We start from the raw sequence: 19,187 nt of genomic DNA on the forward strand, positions 1-19,187 counted from the left end.
TTGCCTAGCTGACTGGTCATTGGGCCGAGGTGGGTTGTTGGAGACTGGTGAGGTGGGTGTCTGGGGCTTTCCTTGGGTTATAGGTGGAGTCTTGGGTTGCCCTCGGTGATAGTGTTTATTTTTGGTTTGCCCCTTCTGATATTTGCTCCCCTTGCTAGTAGTTTTTTTCTTTTCTGCCACTTCCACCCATCTGGCTCCAATCTCCGCCGCCTCGGTTAGTGTTTTGGGCTTCCCATCTAGGATGTACCTTTCAATTTCCTCAGGAACACCGTCTAAGAACTGCTCCATTTGTATTAGGAAGGACAGCTCTTCCAGAGATTTAGGATTTGCTTCTGATATCCAGGCATCATAATTCTTTCCAATGTGGTAGGCGTGTTGGGTAAATGACACATCTGGTTTCCACCTTAGGGCTCTGAACCGCTGGCGGGCCTTGCTAGTAGTTTTTTTCTTTTCTGCCACTTCCACCCATCTGGCTCCAATCTCCCCCGCCTCGGTTAGTGTTTTGGGCTTCCCATCTAGGATGTACATTTCTATTTCCACAGGAACACCGTCTAAGAACTGCTCCATTTGTATTAGGAAGGACAGCTCTTCCAGAGATTTAGGATTTGCTCCTGATATCCAGGCATCATAATTCTTTCCAATGTGGTAGGCGTGTTGGGTAAATGACACATCTGGTTTCCATCTTAGGGCTCTGAACCGCTGGCGGGCACGCTCAGGTGTTAGCCCCATTCTGATTCTGACCTGGGTTTGAAAAAGATCATAATCGTTCATGTGTTCCTTAGGCATTTCAGCAGCCACCTCTGCTAAGGGTCCACTGAGCTGTGGCCTCAGCTCTATCATGTACTGGTCTGCAGAGATGTTGTACCCAAGGCAGACCCTTTCAAAATTTTCTAAGAAGGCCCCAGTATCATCACCTGCCTTGTAGGTGGGAAATTTTCTGGGATGGAAAACAGTACCTGGAGAAGGGTTGTTAGGGTTGGCTGGTCCATCCTGCTTAGACTTTGCTAATTCCAGGGCCTGCTGGTGGGCCTTCCTCTGGATCTCCATCTCTTTTTCTTTCATCTCCATAGCTCTCCCGTGGTCAGCCTCTTCGGCTTTCTCTTCTGTGTCCAGCCTAGCCAGTTCCTGTTTAACTGCTTCCTTGCTACTCATTTTTCTGCTTTCTTGTGCTGGCCACACCCCTCTGCAGCTCACTGACTTTGGATGCACTCAGTAGGCCTGCTTGGTTAACAGAGACTTTCAAACTAGCTATACCTGAGAGGTAGAAAGAAAGAAAGAAAACAATTCAGCTTGTAAATTCCTTTTCCTGTCTGCTTGCTCACAGCTTGAAGCCACCTCTTAACAAAGACCCTTGTTGAAAAAACTTAACACTTCTGCCCTCAGAAAGCAGCCAGAAAGGAGAGAAAAAAAAATCCTACTGGCTTTTGGTTCCTAAAAATCCCAAACTGCTGTTCACCACGTCAAGGTTTTTTCCCCACTCTGAACTTTAGGGTACAGATGTGGGGGACCCGCATGGACCCTTCTAAGCTTAAGTACTAGCTTAGATCTGGTAACGCTGCCACCATCCAGAAGTTAGTGTCTAGAACACTTTCTGTTCCCCTAAAAACTTCCCCTCCCTGGGCAGCCTTGAGAGGCTTCACCAATTCCCTGGTGAACACAGATCCAAACCCCTTGGATCTTAAAACAAGGAGAAATTAACCATTCCCGCTCCTTTCCCCCCACCAATCCCTGGTGAGTCCAGACCCAATCCCTTGGATCTTAAAACAAGGAAAAATCAATCAGGTTTTTAAAAGAAAAAAAACTTTTAATTAAAGAAAGAAAGATAAATATTATCTCTGTAAAATCAGAATGGAAAATGCTTTACAGGGTAATCAGATTCCTATAGACCGGGGGGGGGGGGTGGGGGGACTCCCCCGCCTTAGGTTCAAAGTTACAGCAACAGAGGTAAAAATCCTTCTAGCAAAAAGAAACATTTACAAGTTGAGGAAAGAAAAATAAGACTAACACGCCTTGCCTGGCTATTACTTACGATTTTGAAACATGGAAGAGGAGTCAGAAAGATTTGGAGAGCCTGGATTGATGTCCCGTCCCTCTCAGCCCGGAGCACAAACAACACCCAACACAAAGAGCACAAACAAAGACTTCCCTCCACAAGGATGTGAAAGTATCTCGTCCCCCTATTGGTCCTCTGGTCAGGTGACAGCCACGAGCTTCTTAACCCTTTCCAGGTAAAAGAGACATTAACCCTTAACTCTCTGTTTGTGACACCCACCGCCCTAGCCCCAGCTCCCCCATCGTCCGCCCCCACCCCACCCCTCCTCTCAGCCCCAGCTCCCCCATCGTCCGCCTCTTGCTTTCCCCCAGCTCCTGCCTCTTTCCCCCTCCACCCGCCAGTTTTCCCGGCTTTCCCTCAGCTCACCCCCTCCATCTGCACCCCAGCCTCCCATCCCCCTCCGCTTCCACCCCCTCCTCGCGCCCCGCCCCGCCCCCGCTCTGCCCTATCCGCGCTCCCTTCTCTCCACCGCCCCCCCTTGCTTCCCTTCTCAGCCCCCTCCCGCTGCACGTGACCCTGGGGGCGGGGGCGCGCGCGCGCTGCTGCACCTGTCAGTCAGCGCGTCACTTCCGCCAGTCGCCGCCGCTAATCCGTTGGGGACTCTACTAGCCGAGGAGCTCCAGCTACGGAGGGGCCCGCGGGTCAGATTGTGTCGGGGCTGGATTGCTGCGTTGTGCTCGGCAACAGCTGTAGTTCTGGGAGGAGGAAAAGCCGAGAAGAGCGGCGGGGCCCACACCGGACCCCGGGGTAGAAAGAGGCGCAGGAACCTGCTGCTGCTGAGAACGGCGGAGAGGGAAAGTCATCACCTGGCAACGGTGAGGGGACTGGCACCGCGCATGCGCCACTGACAGGGTCTGAGGCGAGGGGGCTGTGGGGGGAGGGGTAGAATCGAGTTCTGTTTGGAAGCTGCCCGAGAAGCTACTCAGGCCCCCGGCCTGTTGTAAAATCGACCAGATCCGGGGGCGGTTGAGATGCAGCCGCTTTATACGTTGGCCCTTGCGGGAAGCTGTGCTGAGCCGCAGGAGCGTTCTGGAAGCAGCCCGCGGGGGTCATGTAACTTCCTCCTTTCTCAGCCGAGGTTACGGAAGCGCAGTGTGGCGCCTAGGAGTGCGTGGGCTTGGCCTCTGGGAGAAGACAGAGCGCTGAAGTTGTGTTCCTGGGGTTGGATGTTTGTTCTGCTTCGGGACTTCTGCTCCCTAGTCACCCTGCACGGCCTGCTCATACTTCAAGCCACAGACAGGCAGCAGAGGCTTCTTGCCTTCTTCACCAGGGCAGCCTTTGAAGCTTGATCCCTCCACCCCACAACAGATCAGCCTTATGCCCTGTGAAGGAACTTAGTTTTTGAGTTCCAAACTGGGCAGATCAGGGACTTACACTGATTAAGTTGGTACTGGATAGATTTGGGCTCTGTGGCTGTAGTGCCTAAGTCTTCTGTGGGCTCCGAGGCCTCATCAGCACTGAGAATGTTGTTTTGGAGATTTAAGTCTTCAAAGTTGAATTTAGCATCAGACTAGAAAGAACAGGTCAGTGTGGGTCCTTCATTGGTACTGAGAGCTCCCTAGGGAGTTAAACTTACTAATATGCATCTGACGAAGTGGGTATTCACCCACGAAAGCTTATGCTCCAATACATCTGTTAATCTTGAAGGTGCCACAGGACTCCTTGTTGCTTTAAACTTATTACTAAGGCCTAGTTAAAATTAGATCAACCTAGCTACGTTGCTTAGGGCTGTAAAGAAATTTCTCACCCTAACTGCTTAGTTAAGTTGTTCTAACTCTTGGTGCAGATGTGGCTAAGTCAATGGAAGAATTCTTATATGATCTAGCTACTGCCTCTTGGAGAGATGGATTAACTACATTGATGAAAAACTCCTCTTGTCAATGTAGGAAGCATCTATACTATGATATGGCATCACAGCTGCAGCACTGTAGCTGATTCACTGTAGTATCTGTAATGGAGATGTGCACCAAGTAGGCACATCTTGGCACCAAAGCGCTGTGTTCCTTTTGGAATGAGTTGATATTCATGGCCCCTCAATGGTAGCATGTTCCTCTATGGTAGGGAAGTCAGCGCTGCAACATAAAACTGTTGGTGCAAGGTCATCTTTATTGCAGTTCCCTCAGCCTTTGTGGGGGAAGCATGTTGTATTGAAAATACTTTGCTGCTGCTTGTAACACAAGGGAAAGAGAGTGTAGTGGCTGGAAATTAAATATACTGCAATACATAATGAGGTTTGTTTAGTACTACTGTTCCTTGGCTACATTCAGCCCCTTCTGTGTATAGAAAGTGAAACTGTTTATTAAAGCTAGCTATTAAGTTTTACTTTATATTTCTGAGAAGTACTCAAGGATGGAAGATATGACAAAAAATGAAGGGCATCTGAATGCTGGTAAACTTAAACAGGATGATTTTTAGAGCAGTTAAGGTGGTGGGAGTTGAGGATAGCAGACCTCTATAGCAAATGTTCCATAAAAGGTAATCATATTTGCCAATACTCAGAAAGCAAATACCTTTTGTCATTTGGAATATGGGGAATTCTTGTTTGTTTAGCTATTTCATATTTTCTTTTCTGGTTCTCTTAGATAGAACAGTAAATTATTACTGGGTTACTTTTGATTGCACATCAATATTTTTGATAATACCAAGATTCTCCTGCTGACTGTGAATGACAGATTAGACATTCTGGTCCACCTGCTTGGATCTTTACTGAGATTTGGATGGATTTCAATAACTATATTTAACAATCCTCAGACACCCTAATTTAAGGGTGCATTGTTTCTTGCTGGGCCAAGTCCTTTTCTGATATCAAGCAGGAAGATTTACTTCTACCTGCATCAATCTTTTGAAAAGAGGAAGTAGCAAAGCTCTGGTATATGAATGTGTCTTCCTTACCCATCTCTGGAAAGTTTGCTTAGTCTAGCAATAAATGGAGCATGGTCTGAATAGTTTTCTGGTGTCTTGCAGGGAGATAATTTTAAAATAAACTAAAACCTAGGGTCTGAAGCCCTCTGGATCTTGTACCTACCAATCTTGGCAGTCTTTCCAAAACAAAAGGTAGTAGGCAAAGTCTTGGATTTTTTAAAGATATCTGAAGACTTCTGTTAAGTGATATCGAATCACTAATCTACTTAAACAAGTTTTTATTTAGAATAATGCTGAAGGTAAGTGTCATTTGTACCTTTTGAGATGCATAGTTCTGAGAGGAAGGTCCGTGGCGTGATGCCTAGGAGCACTGAGATAACTTGTGCTGGCTTGCCTACTTATAAGCACGAATGGTGCAACTGGTATGTTTTGTTTTCCAGGATCTTCTACTATTTCTGATGTACAGTGAATCGTGCAAGACATATATATTTGAAATATGATTTATTTAAAAACCTCAAGTTATTGGAGAATTCTGCAGCAGATTTTAGTAAATTGTGATACATTTTATCAGAGAACATACAGTGTAAACCACTTCCTAGTTTTACACTGTAATAGTCAATGTTAAATGGAAAAATCCAGGATTCATCCTGACTTAAAAATGTCGTCTGCATAAGTATTTTGTCCCCCTCAATACTCTGGGCTGTGCAACAATGGTAGAAACAGAAATTAAAAAAATTACAATTCACAGTGGAAGTACTGAAAAGATAAGCTAAGCATCTTGCCAAAAACAGATATTTTAAATTTAAATGGGGATTTTTCATGTCTTTAACATCAGTGCAAGCTGTACTAGTCAGGCAAAAAGTGGTTTGTGTTCTTTCATAATATCTGTTTTAAGTAAATGACTTTCCTGAAAATCTAAGTTTCTCACCCCTTTTAAAAAAATAATGAAAATAATAATAAAAAAAATAAAAATTCATTAGAACAGGCACAAAATCTGTTCCTCCGCTCTTGATGTGATTGCAGGAATAGAAGTAACACATTTTATAGTCTCATGAAATAAAGTTTTACATATCCTGGACAAGTGAATGAGCAGAGTTTGTGTTTGTTTTCTATAAGAAAGTGGAAGAAGTATGCTTTGCACTTGGAACAGAAGGTGGGAAGGCTTTATGATCATAGTTCCTTTGGGAGTTCTTTCCTCTTTGAATACACAACCTTTTGAAGATGGGCTACCTTTGGGTCACAAGCCTCCTTCTGAGGCTCACTGAAAGGGCAGCGCAAGCTCCCACGCTGTGGGTGGATAGAATGTGTGAAAGGGGAGTGAGTTTGGTAATCCTTTTTCTGGAAAGAAAGCTGTGGATGTGAAGAAGGGAGATCCATACGGAATGACAATCTACTTACATTCTATACGTAACACCAAATAACCTTTGCTGCTGGCTAAACAGCTGGCTAAAAGAAATAATTAGTAACTCACTATTGGAGGGTGAGAGAAATTATTTCTTGCAAGGCTGCTAAATGTTTGGATTGTGAGGAAGGAAAGTGATGATAACCGAAAAAATGGGTGTACCATTTTAGAATCAGTTAGTTTTTGCTGGCCACTCTAGGGATGGGTGCTGTTTTTTAGAAACTTATTTAATACTTATGCAAGCCTTTTGAACAATTGATATTCCCCTCTGCTCACATGTTTGTTTATGTTTGTTTATATTTTTTGAGGAATGTGAAGGGATATGGTGAGGGTTGGTTTTTTTGTATGCTATTCCAATAGTGATCTGCTGAATAATCTGTGTTTGTGATTTTTCATGCTGAAGTTGGAATCTAACCTAGAATCTAAGTATTATTTCACTTTGTGAGAAGTTAGCTAACCTTTTGCAACCCCTCTTTATGCCTGTTTCTCACTGAACATGTCTTTCTGCACATTTCAACACATTTTCTTTAAAAAAGAATGGTGTAGTGTATTCCTTGGTAGAATTAGGGATAGTTTTGATTTCTGGAATATATTCTTGATCTGTAGTTGGTAATTGAATCTGAGTTGACCAGACTTTTCACACTGCTCTGAGAATACATAGAGATCAAATCACAGATTTTATTTTCAGTGCATCTTCTATTATATATTTTGTTTGGAGTGCAGTTAGAATATAGTTTCTACAATACTGTGTGTCATTTCAGTTTCATAAAGAGATAAATGCATTAGAACCTGGGTACAATGAGTTCATCCTTTATTTTCAGTGTGTGGGAGGAGCACTGTAATGCTAGAAGTGTACAGTGTTTTGTAGTTGTATCTAGGTCTGCTTTCTGGCTTTAGCCAAATAAGGAGTGTTATTGTGATATGGTAATTAATAACTATTCTTTTTTATTTATGATTCCTCACCTGTGTATGCATAAAGGGTTCTAGTCTTCTTTGGGTATTCTAGGTATTTCTTTTAAGTACAGAATGTGTTGGAAGGGAGAAAATTTTAATTTAAACTATAATTATTGCATCACATTTAAATTCTTGTCACTATAGTAAAGTTTATGGCCCTGCTCCTGCAAACTATACATAGGCAGGTGGCCTAATCAGAGCCCCATTTAATTGTATTAAATATAAGAATATGTTGGTCAGGTTAATTACTTAAAAAACAGCAATTGTAAAGATTTTAACAGTGATCATTCTATCCTACAGGCGTTTCTGCTCATACAGATTCCGTTTCCATTCCACCTTTCCTTACAGTGTATTAATTAAAACTTTTACTGCGTATGTGTTTGATTACATAATGTAATACTTGGACAATATAAAGCTAAACCTAGTGTAATTGGAGTGGCAGCCGGTTTTTCTCCTTCTGCCCCACCTCCTATACTGTATCTGCTTGTTTTCTTGCTTGTGTGTAGGACTTTACATTTAATGAGTATCCTGTCTGTCATTGCCTGAGACCCTCACTGCTCTAATTTTTCCAGGTCACTTTCAGTTTGATTATGTCATCCTGTGTATTTGTTACCCTTTCAGTTTTAGTGATGTTTGTAAATTTGGTTGTGGTTGAAGTTGCATTAAGAAATGCTGAACCACAAGGCTCATTGGCAGTTGTTCGTTCCTTTGCAGCAGCTCAAATAGACATAACTGTGGAATGGAATTCTGTATGAACAGTGCATGCATGAGTGTTCAAAACTTTCTGGGACTGTAGGACCACCTTTTTGTTTTGTCATCACCAGAATATAGGCAGTCTGCCTGTCACAAGTGGACCAAGCATCACATTTTGTGAAGCATTGAGTTCACATGTGTTTTTGTTCACCTATCTGAGAGGGGGAGAAAGAGAGACAAATCTCTATAATGGGATAACATTATTTATAAGTACATTATGTACTTGCATTATTTGCCTTTTTTTTTTGCTGGGGGTGGAGAAGCTGTGTGAAATAACTTGATTTCTGAACAGGAATCAGTCTGTAGCAGTTACAATAATTGTTAAACAGTCTTGTTTACAGAATGTGAATCTCTTTAGTTGCATAGCTCTACTTATATTTTACTTCTGTTAATAATGTATTAGTTACTCAATTGTGCATTTTTTATAATGCTATTACATTTATTAGGTCTATATTATCTGATGGGGGTGGTAAGTATAGGTGCTTGTTTTATGGAGTGCTGTTTTTCATTATTGTAGGTCAAGTAAGACGAACATAATTAGCTCCTACACAAGATACAAAAGGCTTTTTATTTATTAACTAGTGGCTGTTAGGAATGAGGTGTGATCTGTGCTAGCAGGAAGTTTCTTTATATTTCTGCACATGAGCATTGGCAGCAGCTGAGGGAGGGAACCTGGCAGTGTTTAGTGGTATGTGTAAAGCAGAAAGCAAAAAACCTCCACTTTTATTTTCGGGTATATGTGGTGGTTTAATTCATTTTTACTGGAAAAAATAAAATTACATAGGAATCTTGTTTTTAAGTTGTTGAGATATGCCGTTAAAATTCCTCTGGATTTGAGCTAGTAAGTGAATAAAATGATGTCTTTAATATATTAGTGAGCATGTTTTCACAGAATGATTGATTTTTAGTGGTGCTTGGACTAGTCTTTAACAGATTGCAGTGCTTCATCAGTGTATTCTTTCTAAAATTATTGTAAAATTGTAACCTAGTGCTTACATTTAAATCAAATCTGTCAATATTGGTTTTGTTTTTTACTAAGTTTACAAATAGAATATACAACCGTACAATAAGTATTTGAGACAAGACTTGTACATTTTTCTAAATATCGAGTGTAATTACTGTAAGCAGTGCGTACCTTTATTGATTGCCACAGCCTCTAGTGGCTATGTTGATTAAGACCTGTTTTTGTTTGATTTGTGAAGAAAATGAAATACGGATTCTTCCTCTTAAAATCAAATGACTGTAGACTGAATTGTAAAGAGGAGAAAATACCTATAGAAACACTCACCATGATTAGTCTGGTTTTTGTCTACTGTTTGGAAATAATTTTTAAAACAAGTGTTACATAATACTTTTATTAATGTGTGGTTTAAAAAACTGGTTGTTTGAGGTTGCGATGCAATTGTTCCATTACATTTCTTCCCTATGCTGACATAAGTACCAAATTGACTTATTCTAAGAGTCACTATGGGAATGCTATTTTTATTTCTGACAAGGACATCATTCTAACACAATATTCTGTGTTTATATTTGTCTTGTTATAACACTAGAAGGCTTAACTACTTTCTGAGGCTGTCTGGTTATGCAGGAAAAACTCACGGCAGCATAATCTGGTGTTTGAGGTCATTCAGTAGAGATCTAGTCTTGTGTATATATTGATACTAAGTTTATAATGAAAGAACAAGCAGTGTGGATATTTCTAGTTCTTTTGATAATGTGCAAAATTGCTGAGCCTTGTTTCCTTACAGCCAGTGTATTTCAGTTAACTAGTTAGATAAGGAACATGTGGGTTAAATAATCATCAGGTTAGGGACAGAGTGAGAAATGAAATATTAGTATCTTTTTGATAAGGCAGTCATTTCTGACCAAGCTAGAACAATTGTCTCACAAACCTACACATTAGACTTTGTACCACTGCTTGCCTCAGATCATCACAAATTGAATAAATCAGTTCTTAAATAGACCAAAAGGTTAGATCTACAACTATAATTGAACACAAGCCTTTAACTGGAGACCTGTTAACTCAATTTTACACCAGTATCTACTGGTGATGTGTCATAAACTACAAACAGGAAATAGTTTACAATATACTATTCACTCTTATATAGCGCTTTTCACCTTTAGATCTCAAAGTGCTTTAAAAAGATCAGTAAGTAACATAACTTATTATTCAGTTCTCAAACACAGAATCAACAATAAAATGTTCTTATCTTTTTGTGCACTTGAAGTTCATTTAAAAAGCATTATTTCATTGGTGGGTGTGGAATACTTGTAATTCTGTTGCCAAGATAAGCAAATGCCATTAAGATTACAAAAACCAAGGCTCGTAATGCTGTTTCCCTAGCAGACATTGTGAAGTATTCACTCACCATAAAAGGAATATAACATACAAATAGATAAGTCAAGAAGTTCAAAGTACAGAATGAAACACACACTTTCACCCTAATGTGTCGCTGATATAAAAATAAAATATAAAATATATGGAGATATACCTATCTCATAGAACTGAAAGGGACCCCGAAAGGTCATTGAGTCCAGCCCCCTGTCTTCACTAGCAGGACTAAGTACTAATTTTCCCCCAGATCCTTAAGTGGCCCCCTCAACTCACAACCCTGGGTTTAGCAGGCCAATGCTCAAACCAGTGAGCTCTCTCTAATACTGTAAGTCTATAATACTTGATCATGTCAGGATGAATCTTTCTATTTTGTATGATTAAGTGAAACTTTAGCATTTTTGGGTGATTTATATAAAACATATCCTCACAATATAGAAAGTATTCCGGATTTGGAGAAAAACCCACATTTGTTTTTTCATTAAAAGATACCCTAACAGGTTTTTAGTGTGTCATGCTGAAGTATTTGCATTTAGCCTTATTGAAGAGGGCCTAATTCCATTTTAATTCTAATATATGTGATGAGGTGAAAATGTCAGGGTACTATCGATTCCTAATCCACAGTGGCACTCTTGCTAGTGTCAGTGGGACGTTTGCACAAAAATCAAGGGTGAAATTTGTGTGGTAACTACATTTTTCGTTACTGGTTTGTTCAGTATCTTGTCCCTTGGCATCCCTTAATGGGAAATGTGTTCCATCTTTAGGATCACAGCTACTTTTTTCCCTTCATCTTTATCTATCTTCCCCCCTCGGTTCAACTTCTAATTTCTCCCGTCTCCATCTGAACTGTGAAAATGATTGGGAATTAAATAATTCAGGCATTTAAAGCATAGTTTTTAGGCTTTGGAGTCAACACCCTGATATGATCAATGGAGGGCAAGGGAGTTAACACTGATGGGTGGTTGTTTCAGGTTCTCCACGTATTCAAAAAGACAATATTGCAGCAACTTATTCTGGTGGTTCCCAAAAGTTATTGCTTCATGTACCACCTTCTTAAAAAAATGTTTGAAGGTCTGACAAGCAAACTTCTCTTTTTAGTGCGCCTTTACTTTAGGTCTTCATAGGCTTATTCTATGTATTTCCAGACTTTTTAGGCTTCCTTAGGCATTTATTTTACTATAAAATGTATAATTATAAAGTCCTTTTTTAAACATCTCTGGTTTTTAGACAGTACATCAAAAAGAAACACAATGCAGCAGACATCATTATTTGTCGTGTTGTATTATTCAGATTACAAGACACAAATGTCATAGATGACATCTTGATATATCTTGGAATGTAGCTGGACTACATTCATAGCTTGACTTTTTAACTTAGCTAATTTTAAATTTGAAGATCCTACTCCTTATCTAGATTATTGTTGAACGCAAACCAAAGTTCACTTTGCTTCCTGTTTTACAAAATTTAAATAAAGAAAAATTCAAAACATTTTGAGTAGCTCGGGGCAGGGGGGCGGAGGGCAGGAAGTGCCATTAATGGTAGGGATAGGACGGGGTGTGTAAAAGGGCCAGTGGGCCTTTGGGGGAGTGGGGACTCTGCTGAAAGTTGGGGACTTCACTTGGGCATCAGGCAGCTCCACTCCAGGAGGCCTCTTGCTGCCCATCAGCTCCTGTCTTAGATGTCTGCACTCTTAGGAAAACTACACAGGGGCGGCCCCTCTTCGTGGGAACAGGTTTCAGAATGGTAGCCGTGTTAGTCTGTATCCACAAAAAGAACGAGGAGTACTTGTGGCACCTTAGAGACTAACAAATTTATTTGGGCATAAGCTTTCATGGCTAAAACTTGCTTCATCAGATGAATGCAGTGGAAAATACAGTAGAAAGATTATATATAAAAATATGCACATGCGCGCACACGCACATACACATACACACAGAGAACATGAAAAAATGGGACTACAGGCCATCAGGAACAGTATCCCCAGTAATGTGATGGCAAACCTGGTGGCTGAACTCTGACTTTGTCCTCACCCACAACTATGTCACATTTGGGGACAATATATACTTTTAAGTCAGTGGCACTGCTGTGGGTACCAACATGGCCCCACAGTATGCCAACATTTTATGGCTGACTCAGCTCTTGTCCCTTAATGCCCCTCCTCTACTTGTGCTACATTGATGACATCTTCATTGTCTGGACCCATGGAAAAGAAGCCCTTGAGGAATTTCACCATGATTTCAATGATTTTCATCCCACCATCAACCTTAGCCTGGACAAGTCCACACAAGAGAACCACTTCCCAGACACTACAGTGCTAATAAGCGATGGTCACGTAAACACCACCCTATAGTGGAAACCTACTAGTCGCTATACTTACCTACATGCCTCCAGCTTTCATTCAGACCACACCACGCGATCTGTGGTCTACAGCAGTGGTTCTCTAACTTTTGTACTGGTGACCCCGTTCACGTTGCAAGCCTCTGAGTGCAACCCCCCCCACCACATGTAAATTAAAAACACTTTAAAAAATATATTTAACACCATTATAAATGCTGGAGTCAAAGCAGGGGTTGTGGTGGACGCTCACAGTTCATGACCCTCCATGTAATAACCTCATGACCCCTCAGGGGTCCTGACCCCCAGTTTGAGAATCCCTGGTCTACAGCCAAGCTCTAAGATACAACCGCATTTTCTCTGATCCCACAGACAGAGACAAACACCTAAAAGATCTCTATCAAGTGTTCTTAAAACTACAAAACGCACCTGCTGAAGTGAAGAAACAGATTGACAGAGCCAGAAGAGTACCCAGAAGTCACCTACTTCAGGACAGGCCCCACAAAGAAAGTAACAGAATGCCACTAGCTGTCACCTTCAGTCCCCAACTAAAACCTCTCCGGTGCATCATCAAGGATCTACTACTTATCCTGAACGATGATCCCTCACTCTCACAGATCTTGGGAGACAGGCCAGTCTTCCCTTACAGACAGCCCCCCAACCGGAAGCAAATACTCACCAGCAACCACACACCACGCAACAAAAACACTAACCCAGAAACCTATCCTTGCAACAAAGCCATTTGCGAACTCTGTCCACATATGTGTTTAAGGGACACCATCACAGGACCTAATCACATCAGCCACACCATGAGGGGCTCATTCACCTGCACATCTACCAATGTGATGTATGCCATCGTGTGCCAGCAATGCCCCTCTGCCATGTACATTGGCCAAACGGGACAGTCTCTACGCAAAAGAATAAATGGACACAAATCAGACGTCAAGAATATAACATTCAAAAACCAGTTGGAGAACACTTCTTCAGCCTCCCTGGACACTCAATTACAGACCTAAAAGACTCAATTCTTCAACAAAAAAACTTCAAAAACAGATTCCAACAAGAAACTGCAAGAACCGGAATTAATTTGCAAACTGGACTCCGTTAAATTAGGCTTGAATAAAGACTGGGAGTGGATGGGTCATTACACAAACGAAAAACTATTTCCCCATGCTAGTTTTTTCCCTACTGTTACTCACAGCTTCTGTCTGAAATGAGCCATCCTGATTATCACTACAAAAGTTTTTTTTTTCCTGCTGATAATAGCCCGCCTTAATAGATTAATCTCGTGAGAGTTGGTATGGCAACCCCCATTTTTTCATGTTCTCTGTGTGTGTGTATCTATTGGTTTATCTAGTATCTTCCTACTGTATTTTCCACTGTATGCATCCGATGAAGTGGGTTTTAGCTCATGAAAGCTTATGCCCAAAAATTTGTTAGTTTCTAAGGTGCCACAAGGACTCCTCTGTCTTTTTTTCCTCCTGGGAAGAGACTCAAATTGCAGCCAGCCAGCTACTCTGCTGCTTGAAGAACCAGGTGTGTCTCCTTAGTTCTGTTGCCATGTTTTTATTCACCGTGACACTCCCACCCCCTGCCCCAACTTCACTGTGGAAATAGGGGGTGTGCATGGGGAATTCCCTGTTGTGTCCCAGCCCTGCAGGGGCCAGGCTGCAGCCTCTGTAATGCAGAGAGTGCAGAGGGAGCTACTGCTCTGCAGTAGCTTCCTGTGTGGAGGCCCTTTCATCTCAGGGCTGCCTGCAACCATGCCTTTTTTGGCTACTTTGAACTGGGCTTGCAGCCGTTGGTTATTTCCGATGGCGTGATATGGAACTTTGAGAGTTCACCTCAGTATCTTGAACTGTGCAGCTTGATGGAAAGTGAAGGCTAGACCTAGCAGAAAGCCTGCCATCTGTGTGCCTCTGGAGAATACAGCACCCCTCTGCGCTGCCACAGTGCATAACACACAGCAAGTATTGTTCATTATGGCCTAAAGTGGCCAGGAGAGAGTGCATTTTGCTTCGCAGGCATTTTCTGGCATGCTGCAGTGCATGCGACAACTGTTCTTTTGAAATGGAAAGATATTTTAATTTTCTTTGAAAGAGCTTTTAGCATAGCACTTGCAGCACGCTTACATCACTGGTGGTACATGTAGTCCAGTTTGGTGACCTTGGTTTATTCTCTGTTCACTTAGGAAAGTTTTTCCTTCACAATCATGAAGGCTAGATTTTTTTTTTCTTTTTTTAAAATGAAAGCTTAGTTTCTAAAGAGCCTGACTATCATATGGATTACATAAATATATCAGTTGGGCCAGATTAGGTTTGTGAGCTATGGGTGTATTGTCTCATTATACTCCACTGTCTGTCCATCTGTTACGTCTTATCTTTTAAGCTCTTTGGGGCAGGACTGTCTGTTTTCTGTGTTTGTACATCACCTGGTATATTGAGGTTCTGGTCTGGGGCTCTTAGGTGCTATAAAAGTAGACATACATGATTCATGAATTTAACATACTTGAAAATTTAATATTGAAACACTCCATTCTATAAAACTTTGAAATGAAATGGAGGAGAACATCAAGATAATTTCTGATTACATAATTTATTCATAATAAGAATCTTGAAGCCTGCAAGGGAAGAGGAGTGGGTACAGTCATTGGTGATTGAGAAAGAAAAGGCAGTGCCTGGGGTTGTGAGCTGATGGGGAACTTGATTTGCTAGAATCTCCTGGCAGAGAGTGTGATAGTATGGTTCTCTATAAAGCTAGATTTCTCATAATAATAATTTTTAGACTTCCTTGTCAAAAGCACTAGGTGATGGTTCATGATTGTAACTTATGTAAATTTGGAAGTTATTGATCAATATTGCAAATATGTAACTAGCATTTAATTAACCAACACTGGTGTTGCAGTCTGAATCTTTTTATGGATTTATCCAATACAACATGCTTGGTAGGAAATGAGAAAATCGAATGGACTTGAGAAATTGTCTGTTTTCATTACTTTACTATAAAATATTAGCATTTTTAAGAGTTGCTATGTTGCAAGGTAGAAGGGATTTGCTCATTTCATAGAGTCAGAAAACTTTATTTCTTCTGAGTCTTCAAGACATGTCACGTTGGATAAAACTTTTTTATTGTATGTAGCAGAGAATATTGATCCGTTTGATGGCTCTAAAATTGAGATAAGTTGTCTTTGCCAGCTTTGTAATCGTCTTTGGAACATAACCCTAGTAGTGGATGTTCCTCTCCCAGGCCTTCAGCAATTCTTTATCAGCTTCATTCAGGAGCAACTTCTGTTTCTCTTGGCCACCTAAAAAAATGACAAATAAAATTATGATTAGAACTTAAAAGTAAAGGTCTGAACATGAGAAAAATGTATCCTTGGTTTATACTAACATCACTTTTGGTGTTGCACAAAATGGGCAATATAAAGAGATAGTTGAAGCTTTGTCCTGGATATATTTTTTCCAAACTTGCTTAAACTTGCATGATTACCATTAGATGCTGCAGGTGATAAAATAGAGGAAAAGGAAGAACCTATAAGAATCAGCACTGATAGTTCAAAGATGGCTGGCTGAACAGGAGAAATGGCTAGATCATTCCTAAAGGTATTCATCCATATGGGAAAAAATACATTCTCACTTCAAGATTACTGATTTTACACCTGAAAAGGAGTACTGTGGAATATTTTGTCTAAGCTGCTGATGTTGTCTAAGAATTCAGAGAACTATGGCCAGGAGAAACAATGAGGTGGTCTTTGTGACACCTTAGAGATGAACAAATGTATTTGGGCATAAGCTTTCATGGGCTAGAACAGCCCACGAAAGCTTATGCCCAAATAAATTTGTTCTTCTGTAAGGTGCCACAAAGACTCCTCGTTGTTTTTGCTGATACAGACTAACAAGGCTACCACTCTGAAACCTATGACTAGGAGGACTGTCGTTTGCTCAGACAACAAAAATGGAGAGCAAAAGTTGAGAGATTCTCAGATGCAGTTGTCTGAAACTCCTGATTTTTCATTTCATTTCTTATTTTTTTGAGAAAGAAATCCCACCTAACAGCTTTAAAGTGTGCTGAAATTTCAGAACTGCTTCCATAACTATCCTCACCTTCTTGGTTGGTCGACTGAAAAAGGATTGATAGTCCATATTCCCAATTACATTTGGTAGAACTCAGGTGATAGTGTCTTTACAGCTGTATGTTTTCATCCATTTACCATGTCTGTTGAAATTTCCGTGGAGAAGAAGGAAGACTTTGATCAAAACATACATTGTAAAATCCCTTTTGTTGTTTAAAAACAGCCACTAAATTTTACAAAAGTAATCAAGAGTTTTTGTAAGGATTTGATACATTACAGGTGGATGACACTACTGTAACTGTCTTGGTGGAAATCTGGCTTAAGCATATTATTTACTAAGAACTGCATAAGGACAGAATTGAAAATGATTCATAAAATTATGGAGCCTTTACATTATGCAGTAATGTGACTGACCCCCTAACAATTTCAGAGGTTAATCCCAGAACAGCAGGAAGAGACTGAAGCATGGCTGTGGGAACGTAATCTGAAGTTTCCTTTCTTCTTTACTGTTTTTCAGAATTAAAGATCCAGTCTTCCACCCCAAATCTAGCTTTATGAAAGGAAAAGTGTTAGAAGAAAAATCATGGGGGGAGGACAGTCAATTCAGTATTAATCAAGCATCGTTTTTAACATATTTGGATTGTTCTAGTTGAAATTTCATAATGGATTGGGGGCTGGAAAAGTGATTAAATTGGTGAAACTGTCTGGATGGAAGATAGTCTCACTGTTTTGTTGTTTCTGTTTAGTAGGCTGGGGACTTAATTATTGTGTTCTTACAGAATTGCAAGCTTTTCATTGTAGACAATGTGTACTTTATATTTGAGGAATGCTTATAATGTGCACTGCATAGTGGTTTTTGTTTCATTTCATTTTCAGTGACATTTTCCACTGAGTTTTTATTGTGTTTTTTCTAGTGGCTTTTTTTTTTCTGTTTGGGGGAAAATTACAGTAATGTTGCCAAATTTTACAAAATATTCCTTTTGTGCACATTACATATGAACTAAGCTGTGAATAGTTTACCATGAACAGGAATAACCACATTGTGCTGAAGGTAAACATTCTTCATTTAGCAAATGCATGGCAACTCCTGTAACTTAAAAAGGTGAAAAATTGGGTTCAAATGGTCACCTAATGCAGTGGTCTCCAAGGTGGGGTGTGCAAGAGGATCCTTGGGGGTGCACAGCAGGAAGAGCGCTTTTTTTTTTTCCCCCTGCAAAAATGTAGAGCCGGCGCAGCAGGGGGTGCATGCTCAAATTTTTTTTTTACTAATAGGGGTGCGTGATCAAAAAAGTTTGGAAACCACTGACCTAATGTATTGTTGTTTATTCCATAATGACTTGGGGGTGGGGGAAAATGTGCCTTTAAAAAAGAAGTTCTTTAATATGAATTTAATTATATAGTGATAATATCTTTATATGGATAACACTTCTTAAGGGGAAAAAAAATTCTTAACCTGTGTAACTTGGCATTTAAAAATGTCCATAAAATACTTACTTGGTAAAGGATCATTGTTGAGTGGACTGCTTTTCAAACATTTTCATATTATTTGAGTTAAAGTGGAAAGGAACTTTTTGAGCTGGCTTTCAGAAACACACATTCACATGGTGCTGTAAGGAGATGTGTGCAGAGCTTGGAAAATCTGCTAGTTAGTGGTGCGTGGGAAACTTACCCTGGTGAATGAAGGTGCTGAAGCCATCAGTTTCTGCAGTGCTAAGCTTCTATTTAAAAATATTCCCCTAGTCTCTCTACTTTAGCATATCTACTTTATTGCAAATTGAAACTTATGTTTCTGAGGTTAGACAGCTCCAGCATCTCTGCTGCTGTTCATTGCTTTGCTAAATACCAACGGAGTAAAATTATCCAGACCTGTTGGTTCACTGTCAAGAATCATGATGCAGTCAAGCTGCTGCTTGGGAAAGCTTAACAGCAGCAGAGACTGACTTTAAAAGAAAAAAGGTCCGTAAAATGAAGGCTATAGGAGTAGAATAGTGGAGGACCCTGATCTTTCTCCAGCAACTAAGAAGCAGAGGTGGGGGGTGGGAAGAAGGGTTGGCTGCCTTCTCCTTTTAGAAAGTGGAGGGAAGTGGAGATTTAAATACATGAAGACTACTATCCAGAAGCAGATATGAAAGATGGACTTTCTAAGCATGGGTGTAAAGCCTCACTTTTCCAAGCAGTGGGCAGAGTGGGCTGGATTCTTTCAATGCATTATCCTTGTACTTAGGTAGTCCATGCTCACTAATCCTGTTTTTCATATTTACTTCTGCTGCTTGGTTTAGTCCTCCAGCTAGGAGGTGTCTAGCACATTTGTAGCACTGACTGTAATGCTCGCTGCGTCCATATTGTCTCTGGTTACTTGTGCTGATTATTAAAACTAAGGTAGCACATGCTTAAGCTTCGATTAACTACTGTGTGAACAAACTGG

The 19,187-nt window shown here is 40.6% G+C and overlaps 1 protein-coding gene across 3 annotated transcripts in view; it reads left to right on the plus strand.

Moving 5' to 3' along the window:
- The first annotated feature begins 2,616 nt into the window (after positions 1 to 2,616).
- FAM13B (family with sequence similarity 13 member B) overlaps positions 2,617 to 19,187 on the plus strand; it is an 81,022-nt gene continuing 64,451 nt past the window's right edge. For 2 of the 3 annotated variants that reach the window (XM_050962238.1, XM_050962240.1), the window contains exon 1: positions 2,617 to 2,868. The gene's annotated coding sequence lies outside the window, so the exon portion shown is untranslated. Of the gene's footprint in view, positions 2,869 to 2,971; positions 3,107 to 19,187 lie in introns of those variants that run through there. The other variant, XM_050962239.1, reaches the window with a different exon arrangement.

This window comes from Gopherus flavomarginatus, chromosome 7, assembly GCF_025201925.1.
Source record: "Gopherus flavomarginatus isolate rGopFla2 chromosome 7, rGopFla2.mat.asm, whole genome shotgun sequence".
NCBI classification, from domain to species: domain Eukaryota; kingdom Metazoa; phylum Chordata; order Testudines; family Testudinidae; genus Gopherus; species Gopherus flavomarginatus.